We start from the raw sequence: 10,711 nt of genomic DNA, 5'->3' as shown, positions 1-10,711 counted from the left end.
AGGGGGGGGGGTGGGGAGAAGGGGAAGTGCAGGGAGAGGGAAGTGAAAAGGAGATAGAGGGGAAAGGGAGGCTGAGGCTATCGGGCCAAAGAGGGTCAGACAGAAGAAGGTGGCTGGACAGTGGAGCAAGGGTGGTAAAAGGGAGTGAGGATGTTGATAAGAGAGGAGAGGGAGGGTAGAGAAGGATGTTGAGAGGGAAGGGGCATGGAGATGTAAGGGGGAGGGAAATGGGAAGTGGATAGAGAGAATTCGGGAAGGTTGTGATAGAAGAGAAGTGCATGGAGAGGGAGGGGATATAGAGAGGAGTAGGGAAGGTGATGGGGGAGGGAGAAGGATAAAGCCTGGAAACACAACCTTGGTGCAACGTGTCCGTGCCGACCAAGTTTCCAAAACTAAAATATTCCCATTTGCCTGGTTTTGGTCCATACCCCTCCAAACCTTTCCTATTCATGTACCTACCAAATGTCTTTTAAATGTTAGAACTGTACCTGAGTCTACCACTTGCTCTGGAAGTACATTCCAGATGTGAACCAGGCCCTGTGTGAAAAGGTTGCCCCTCAGGTCCCTTTTAAATCTTTCTCCTCTCACCTTAAATCTATGCCCCCCAATATTGAACTACCGCAGCCTTGGGAAAAGATCTTTGTTGTTCATCTTATCCATGTCCCTCATGATTTTATAAACTTTTATAAAGTCATCTCTCAATGTCATATGCTGAAGTGAAAAAGTCCCAGCCTATCCAGCCTCTCCTTATTACTCAAACCATCCAATCCCGGTAACTTCCTGGTCAATCTTTTCTGAACCATCTCCAATTAAATCATGTCTGTCCTATAGCAGGGTGATCAGAACTGTCCCCAGTATTCCAACATCCAACATCCTGTACAACGTCAACATGATGTCCCAACTCCAATACTCAGTCGCCTGAGCAATGAAAGTACGTGCGCTGAACATCTTTTTAACTGCCCTATCTACCTATGACGCAACTCACAAATAACTATGTATCTGAACCCCTGGGTCTCTCCGTTTGACAACCCTCCCCAGGGCCCCACATTAAATGTATAAGTCCTGCCCTTGTTTGTTTTACCAAAATGCAGTACCTTATATTTATTTGAATTAAACTCCATCCGCCACTTCTGAGCCCATTGTTCCAACTGATCAAGATTCCCTTGTAATCTTAAATAACCTTCTTCATTGCTGTGACGATGCTGTCACTTTAAAAAGGTTGTTTTGTATTTGGTTTCTATCAGGAGAGCTGGAAGGCAGAGGTGCCCAGAAGTCTGCCTTCACAATGGCAGGGGAGTGGTCAGTTCTCCCAATTCAGGTTATTTCTCTGGTTTCTTTGAGTTGACAGTGAGAGGCCGATTGCAGCAGAGAAACTTTCCAAGCTTCAACAGTTGGCTCTTGGCTGGCTTCCTCTCAGAAATCTCTATGGGAGTTGTTCCCTCCTGCCTGTAAGAAGCTGGATTTGATTTTACCTTTTGCTGAAAATGTGTTGCTGGAAAAGCACAGTAGGTAGGCAGCATCCAAGGAGCAGGAGAATCAACGTTTCGGGCAGGGCCAAGGGGTGTGGTTTTGGGATGTTGCTCTTCAGTTAACTGGCTGTATTGAGTTGGTTGGGTTTTCAAATAGTAAGCTTATTCTAAATTCTGTTTTCTTTTACTAGTGCTTCAACTGAAGTGTTTAAATAAATTCTGTTTGTTTCAGGCCAAGTGGTTTGATCAGCTGCATCACTCCTTGAATAACCACCCCACATCTGCCTTTAAAATAAGAAAAGGTTATGCTCTGGGAGACCTGCTGAATATATTTTGCTGGGGTCTGGCCTAATCCCAAACACTGTCATCTGCACCACTCGATGTTTGTCACCCACACACATACTAACCATGCCTCCTAAATGCTTGTCCAAATCATTTGTATAAATGACAAACAACAGTTTGAACCAACACCAATCAATGTGGAACACAGCTGATTCTCGGCCTCCAGTCTGAAACACAACACTCCACCACCAAGCTCTGTCTCCCAGTGTCAAGTTAATGGATCTGGGAAGGGATGTAGTCAGGAGTGGGGAGAGTCGTGAGAAAGGAGAGAGGATTGGGGAGGCAGTAAGAGAATGTGGGAATGGGGATAGAGAGGAGTTGGGAAGATGCTGAGAGAGGGAGCATGGAGAAGGGAGTGGGGCAGGGGAGTGGGGAGCGGGGAGGGTATTGAAAGAGAGTGATGTGGAAAGTGAGGGAATGGGGTTGATGTGAGATGGGAGAGAAGGAAAATGAGGGACTTGGATTGTGAGGAGCAGGGGAGTCTGAGACCTTTCTGGAGACCCAGCACCATTACCCAGGTTGGCTTTCTGACCATCATTAGAGAATCGTTACTATCTCAAGGTCAGAGACTCGGGAGGAGCCGAGCACCAACCCCCTGGATCGGAGGGAGCAGCCCTCAGTGAGTGAACTCTGAAAGCTGAAAGTGAAAGCTCTCCGTGTGGGAGGGAGCTGTCACCTTCCACTTTACTCTTTACACATCTGTCGGGAAAAGGTGGAAAATATTCGATCAAATTGTGGGAAAGGAAGAGATGAGTCTCAAATCCTCTTTAATTTCAGGAAGGGGTCATTCCAGTGGGATCGGGTGGATATTAAAACTCCAGATCTCACTGTCTCAACCCTTCCAATGGTCTCTGCTCCTTTCAGGGAGTTCTGAAAAACCATCACTTTATCGGAGTTTTTACTAAAATGGTTTACATTCTATTCCCTGCTTTCACTCTCAATGTCTCCATTTCTGAAGCCCAAGAGCCGCTGTGCTTTGCTGACTGTTCTCTCAATATGACCTGTCACCATCAAAGATTCATCCACATGACCCTCCCACCAGACCCCTCTGTTCCTGTCGATAGAATTATAACATTAAGCCAACATTGTACCTCTTTCCTCCTTCTGTTAAGACACATCACCTCATAATCCTCTGCTTCAACTCAGTCTGTCACTTGTCTGCCTATTTTCTCACCCAGGATGTCAGAGATGGCTTGTGAACAAGACTCCTGTCATCCATCAGTTTTGGAAGAGAATGTGGTGGGGGAGGGTTTGTAATCAGTAAGTTTGTACATGGCACAGGGATTGGCTGGGTGGTGAATAGTGAGGAAGAAGGTTTGAGCTTTGAGGAAGATAAAGGTGGGTTGGTCAGAATGGCAGAAAAGTGGGAGGTGGTGTGCTAGAAAAAGTAACAGGATAAGGCATTTCTCAATGAATGACAGGAGACTAGGAAGCTCAGAGAAACCGAGGGATCTTTGGATGCCTGTCCACAGATCCTTAAAGGTGGCAGGACAGGTTAACAGGGTAGTTCATCAGTTAATGTCAAAGAGCAGGGAGCCGTAAATCCTTTGGTCAGGCCACAGTTGGAGTACTGTGTGAAGTTTTGTTCACCTCACTACAGGAGGTGATTTCACTGGAGGCAGGTACAGAGGGGATTCACCAGGATGTTGTCTAGTTTGAAGCATTTTAGCTTTGGGGTGTGCTGATTAAGCTTGGGTTGTGTTCTTTCGAGCAGAAAAAGCTGAGGGGGGAACCTGATTGAGGACCTAATGTGGGCATAGACAGGCAGTCAAGATTAGAGTAGTGCTAGAAAAGCACAGCAGGTCAGGCAGCATCTGAGGAGCAGGAAAATTGACGTTACGGGCAGGAGCCCTTCATCAAGAATGAGGCTGGAAGATTCGGGGATGGAGAGATAAATGGGAGGAGGTGGGGCTGGGGAGAAGGAAGTTGAGAGTGCAATAGGTGGAGGGAGGAAGGGGTAAAGGTGATAGGTCAGAGAGGAGAGTGGAGCGGATAGGTGGGAAGGAAAATTGTCAGGTCGGACAGGTCATGAGGGTGGTGTTGAGGTGGAAGTTTGGAACTGGTGGGGGGATGAGAAATGAGGAAACTGGTGGCTCCCCCTCCCACTCTGCCGAGGACATGCAGGCCCTGGGCCTCCTCCACCGTCCCTCCCTCACCACCTGACGCCTGGAGGAAGAACGCCTCGTCTTCCGCCTTGGAACACTTCAACCCCAGGGCATCAATGTGGACTTCACCAATTTCCTCATTGAATGTGACAGTCAGTGATTACTGATTCATTTGAAAACAGGGCTTTCATCCTAAAAAGTTTGAGAACTGCTTATCTAACCAGCCGCTCAGTTCTGTCAAACCTTCACCAACATTTCAAAGAAGAGACAAGTCAGGCTGACCTTTAATCACTCGCCAGCAATATCCATGGGAGAAAGTGAGGACTGCAGATGCTGGAGATCAGCATCGAGAATGTGGCACTGGAAAAGCACAGCAGGTCAGGCAGCATCCGAGGAACAGAAGAATCGACGTTTCATCAGGAAATCCATACCCAAGGATAAAGTGGAAAGCCATTGTATGACAGGTCAGGAGGACTGGAAATCAAAGATCCTTTCCTGACTAAAATGGATGGTAGCTCGGTGTCAAACCGATTCTATCTTTGCACCATTTGCTAATGTTACTCATCTTTCAGTGCAGTTTATGGAGAGCCAGCACAGTGTTTCCAATAGGAATCAAGTGCTGTAAGATTAAAGACAAGAGATTTAGAGCCAAGTGAGAGAAACCCCTTCACACAGAGTATTGTGAGGATGTGAATTTCTCTTACAGGTTTAGTGACTGAGGTTCAATGCTGTGGAGTGACAGGTGGTTCTCAAACTCTGCCTCAATACAGACCACTCAGAGGCTGGAGTTCAAAGTGTAGCCTGGAAAATAATTCTGGTCCCGCCGTGAAATATATACACACAGACTTCATCAACTAAAGATATTTATTGAGGTGACCATTAATTTTATCAACATTATTAATTTTCTGTGGAATACAATTTATTAAGCAATTTCCCTGCAGTTACACATTTGGCCGAAGGACGGAGCAAAACCCAAAGAGTGAATTCAGTCAAAAACGAAAGTAATGTTTTTCAGGGAGGGGCTGCTGTTGTGAACGTCTTTACTTTTTACACATCTGTCGGGAAAAGGCGGAAAATGTTCGGTCAGATTGTGGGAAAGTAAGAGGTGAGACCCAAATCCTCTTTAATTTAAGGAAGGAGTCATTCCCAGTGGGATCGGGTGGATATTATTCCCGCTGAAAGATCCCAATCAAATCCAAGGAGTTGAACGGGGAGCCGCTGGAGATTGTCCAGGGAAAAGGTGAGAACTTTCTCCAATGTCTCTGATCAGCTGAACAGAGCCTGGAGCTGGCTCCTGTCAGTATAAGGGAACAGGAGGGAGAGGCAATCTGCAACATTAAAGTCTCAGGGTCAGACACAGAGACTGGAAAGGGAGACGGAAGTAAAAAGGAGGAACATAGTGAGGGCCAGGAGACAGAATATGACCCACTGGGGTTTCTGTTTAGAGAGAAAAAATTCAATCCTGGAGATAGTTGTGATGCCACCTTTGCTGAAATAAACTTTAATTGAAGAGTTTCTCTTGTGCTGAGTCCATTCTTTCCCTCTCGGGTTTTCTGTCTCCACCATCGACAGCAGTGACTCCAGCTTCCTGGGTCCTAAACTCCGCATCTCTTTCCCTTCCTCAATCCATTAATTCCTCTCCACTGCTCTCTGCCCCTTTCAGAGGGTTCTGAAAAATCTCTCCACTTCTCTCTCATCTCATGTGCCGGAGTTTTGCGGCACAGAAGGAGGCAATTTTGCCCTTCGTATCCACAGTGACTCTCCAAATGAACAAATATCTTTCCCCTTCCTTTGCACGTTATTATTTGTTCAGATTATCATTCACTAATCTATTTAAGCTTCTATTGACTCTGCGTAAGCTACCTGTTCAGTCACTACATGCTGGTCTCAAGTCACTTGCTGTGTAAAAAATATTTTTCTCACATCACGTGCGTTTATTTTGAAATCACTTCCAATCTGCTCTATGGTTTTCCATCCTTTTACAAGCGAGAATCGTTTCCACCAAACCCCTCTGTCCTCCCACACATGATTTTGAAACCTTCTATCAGATGTCCCCTGAGCTACCTTCTCTCCATGGAGAATGGTCCTAACATCTCTAATCTAACTCTGGAACTGGAGTTTCTCATCTCTGGTACTATTCTTGTCAAGAATAATAAAAAAAGCAAACCGCAGATACTGGAGATCTGGAACATTAAAAAAAAATTGCTGGAGGAACTCAGCATATCTGGCAGCATCTGTGGAGAGAAAGGCAAAATGTTGAAGGACAAACTGTGGTAGTGCAGGCTTAGAGGGCTGAAAGGCCTGTTCCTGTTCTGTAATGTTCTTTGTTCTAGAAAACGGAGTTAGTATTTCCAGTCCAGTGATTTCTTCAGAATTCTAGGTTTCTCCAGAAAAGTTTCTGAGTTTCTGCTGGGTTTCTCTGTTTTTGTTTGTCACTGTTGTGTGTATGTTCTCAGCTCTATTTAAGAAAGGGCCTGTTGAAAGTACAGGGATCAGTAAGCTTTGTACAGTCGGGGAGGAGAGATCCCATGTAGGCTGAGACACAGCCCAATTGACTATATGAAAACAATGAAAGAACTGCAGATGCTGGAAATCAGAAACAAAAACAGAAATTGTTGGGAAAACTCAGCAGGCCTTGCAGCATTTGTGGGAAAAAGCAGAGTTCATGTTTCAGGTGCATTGGCCCTTCTGCACAACTGAAGAAGGGATATTGAAGAAGGGTCACTGGACCCGAAACATTAACTCTGTTTCATTCCACAGCCGCTGCAAGACCTGGTAAGCTAACCCAGCAATTTCTGTTTTTGTTTCTGATTGAGTATATGGTTCAGCAATGTTGGAATAGCACACTTTCGAGGGAAATCAGGAAGACAAAAAGGGGGCACAAGGTAACTTTGGCAGATACGGTGAAGGAGAATCCAAAGAGATTCTGCAAGTATATTAAGGGCAAAATAGTAAGCAGGAGCCCTTAAAGATCAATGAGGTCATCTATTGTGGAGAGATGGGTGAGTTCCTAAACAAATATTTCACATCAGTATTTACCACGAAGGAAGACTGGAAAGCTAAGAAACTCTGAAAAATAAATAGTCATGACTTAGAACATAGAACATTACGGTGCAATACAGGCCCTTCGGCCCTCAATGTTGTGCCGACCTGTGGAACCAATCTGAAGCCCATCTAATCTACACTATTCCATTCTCGTCCATATGCCTATTCAATGACCTTTTAAATGCCCTGAAAAGTTTGTGAGTTTACTACTGTTGTAGGCAGTGCATTCCATGCCCCTTCTACTCTTTGAGTAAAGAAACTACCTCTGACATCTGTCCTATATCACCCCTCAATTTAAAGTTATGTCCCCTCATGATAGTCATCATGATCCAAGGAAAAAGTCTCTCACTGTTCAACTTATCTAACCCTCTGACTATCTTATATGTCTCAATTAAGTTACCTCTCAACCTTCTTCTCTCTATGAAAACAGCCTCAAGTCCCTCAGCTTTTCCTTGTAACACCTTCCCTCCATACCAGGCAACATCCTAGTAAATCTCCTCTGAACACTTTCCAAACTTCCACATCCTTCTTATAATGCGGTCACCAGAACTGTATGCAATATTCCAAGTGCGGCCGCACCAGAGTTTTGTACAGCTGTAGCATAACCTCATGGTTCAGAAGCTCAGTCCCTCTACCAATAAAAGCTAACACACCGTATGCCTCCTTATCAACCTGGGTGGCAACTTTCAAGGATCTATGTACCTGGACACCGAGATCTCTCTCGGTGGAATGAAAACAGAGTTAATGTTTCGGGTCCAGTGACCCTTCTTCAATGTCCCTTCTTCAGTTCTGCAGAAGGGCCAATGCACCTGAAACATGAACTCTGCTTTTTCCTACAAATGCTGCAAGGCCTGCTGAGTTTTTCCATCTACATGACCAAGAATCTTACCATTAGTCCAGTACTCTGCATTCCTATTACTCCTTCCAAAGTGAATCACCTCCCACATTTCTGCATTAAATTCCATTTGTCACCTCTTAGCCCAGCTTACCTATGTCTCTCTGTAACCTACAACATCCATCATCACATCCACAACTCTACCGACCTTACTGTTATTCACAAATTTACTAACCCATCATTCTATGACCTCATCCAGGTCAATTATATAAATGACAAACAACAGAGGACCCAAAACAGATCCTTGCAGTACCCCACGAGTAATGAACTCCAGGATGAATATTTCCCATCAACCACCATCAACCACCAGTCCAAAGATGTGCAGGTTAGGTGAATTGACCATGCTAAATTGCCCATAGTCTTCTTTCAGCTAGCCAATTTCTGATCCGCTAAATCGCCTTCAATCCCATGCCTCTGTATTTTGTGCAATAGCCTATCATGGGGAACCTTATCAAACGCCTTACTGCAATCCATGTATACCACATTCATCTATTTGGTCACCTTCTCAAAGAACTCAATAAGGTTTTTGAGACATGACCTACCCTTCACAAAACCGTGTTGACTATCCCTCTCTGGATGATTATAAATCCTATCTCTTATAACCCTTTCCAAGACTTTACCCACAACTGAAGTAGCACTCACCAGGTCTATAATTTCCAGGAGTGTCTTCTACTCCCCATAAAACATAGAACATTATAGCGCAGTACAGGTCCTTTGGCCCTTGATGTTGCGCCGACCTGTGAAATTAATCTGACGCCCATCTAAACTATACCATTCCCTTATTATCTGAACTTTGCAAACACTTGCCCATTTAAATGCCCTTAGTATCAGCAAGTCTACTACTGTTGCAGGCAGGCTGTTTCATGCCCCTACTGCTCTCTGAGTAAAGAAACTGCCCCTGATATCTGTCCTAAATCATTCACCCCTCAATTTAAAGCTATGTCCCCTTGTGTTAGCCTTCACCATCTGAGGAAAGTCTCTCACTGTCCACCCTATCTAACCCTCTGATTATCTTGTACCTCTCGATCAGGTCACGGTCATGGAAATTAAATCAACTCAACTGCTAGCAAGAGCAAAGAGAAAGCTTTATTTTTAAGACCTCCACATGCATGGGACAGATACACTTGGCAAAAATGCCTTGTGTAGGGGCCGTGAACAAAATTCACATATTCTTTTTATACCATTCTTATCACACGCTCAAGAACAAGGGCTAGGAAACATTTGAGTTCTTATTTTCCCATTCCCTTGCTGTGGACATAACTGTCTTTATGTTTTCCTTAGCATTTTTGCTGAATTCAACTGCTCACAAGGCCAGGTTGAATGTTTACAAAGTTCAGAAAAGACAAGCTGTCTCCTCGGCTGCAGAACTCAGCAAAGTGTTTGCAAAGTTCAGAAAAGTGTTAAATTTAGCAAAGCATTCTCTTTCAGATTTCACTGTAAATGTTAATTTTGTTAATTTTCAATTACAGTCACCTCTCAACCTTCTTCTCTCCAACGAAAACAGCCTCAGTTCCCTCAGCCATCTCTTATAAGACCTTCCTTCCATAACAGGCAACATCCTAGAAAATGCTGTGGAGCGGCACGGTGGCTCAGTGGTTAGCACCGCTGCCTCATAGCACCAGGGTCCCAGGTTCGATTCCAGCCTCAGATGACTGTCTGTGTGGAGTTTGCACATTCTCCTTGTGTCTGCGTGGGTTTCCTCTGGGTGCTCCGGTTTCCTCCCACAGTCCAAAGATGTGCAGGTTAGGTGAATTGACCATGCTAAATTGCCCATAGTGTTAGGTGCATTAGTCAGAGGGAAATGGGTCTGGGTGTGTTACTGTTCGGAAGGTCATTGTGGACTTGTTGGGCCGAAGGGCCTGTTTCCATACTATAAGGAATCTAATCTAATCTAAATCTCCTCTGAACCCTTTCAAAAGCTTCCACATCCTTCCTATAATGACAGTGACCAGATCTGTATGCAGACTCCAGCTGTGGCCTTACCAGTGTCTTGTACAGCTGAAGCATGACCTCGTGGCTCCGAAACCCAATCCCCCGACCAATAAACACCAACACACCATATGCCTTCTTAACAAGCCTATCAAAGTGGGTGGCAACTTTCAGGGATTTATGCACCTGGACACCGAGATCTCTCTGTTCATCTGCACTGCCAAGAATTTTACCATTAGCCCAATGCTCTGCCTTCCTGTTATTTCTTCCAAAGTGAATCACATTTCCACATTAAATTCCATTTGCCGCTTCTCAGCCCAGCTCTATCTTATCTATGTCCCTCTGTAACCCACAATATCCTTCAGCACTATTCACAACTCTACCTCCCTTCTTGAACAAGGCAACAACATTTGCTATCCTCCAGTCGTCTGGCACTATTCTTGTAGACAATGATAACTTAAAGATCAAAGCCAAAGGCTCGGCAATCTCCTCCCTGGCTTCCCAGAGAATCCTAGGATAAGTCCTATCTATCCCAGGATACTTACCTATTTTTAAACTTTCCAGAATTGCTAACACCTCCTCCTCATGCACCTCAATCCCATCTAGTCTAGTAGCCTGTATCTCAGTATTCTTCTTGACTACATTGTCTTTTTCTAGTGTGAATACTGACTTGAAAAGAGTCCACATTAAAGAAGAGAAGGTATCGGAAGTCCTAAAATGCATAAAGGGCTTTGGAGGCATAAAGAGGCTGGATAGGCTGTACTGTTTTTTCTCGTGCTTAGGAGGCTGAGGGGTGAGCTTATGGAGGTTTCTAAAATCATCGGGGAACTGATAAGGTGAGCAGCCAAGGTCTTTTCCACAGTATAGGGGAGTCCAGAGCTAGAGGGCATTGGTTTAAAGTGAGAGGGGAAAGATTTAAAAGGGAC

The 10,711-nt window shown here is 44.7% G+C and overlaps 1 protein-coding gene across 4 annotated transcripts in view; it reads left to right on the top strand.

Moving 5' to 3' along the window:
* Positions 1 to 4,869: 4,869 nt before the first annotated feature.
* LOC122541434 (butyrophilin subfamily 1 member A1-like) overlaps positions 4,870 to 10,711 on the top strand; it is a 33,443-nt gene continuing 27,601 nt past the window's right edge. Inside the window, exon 1 of one of the 4 annotated variants that reach the window (XM_043678206.1) lies at positions 4,870 to 5,021. The gene's annotated coding sequence lies outside the window, so the exon portion shown is untranslated. Of the gene's footprint in view, positions 5,157 to 10,711 lie in introns of all 4 variants that reach the window. The other 3 variants (XM_043678205.1, XM_043678204.1, XM_043678203.1) reach the window with 3 other exon arrangements.

Source organism: Chiloscyllium plagiosum, chromosome 37 (assembly GCF_004010195.1).
Source record: "Chiloscyllium plagiosum isolate BGI_BamShark_2017 chromosome 37, ASM401019v2, whole genome shotgun sequence".
In the NCBI taxonomy this organism is placed as follows: Eukaryota; Metazoa; Chordata; class Chondrichthyes; order Orectolobiformes; family Hemiscylliidae; genus Chiloscyllium; species Chiloscyllium plagiosum.
Note: the sequence above shows the minus strand (reverse complement) of the source record. Positions and strands in the feature narration are given on the sequence as shown.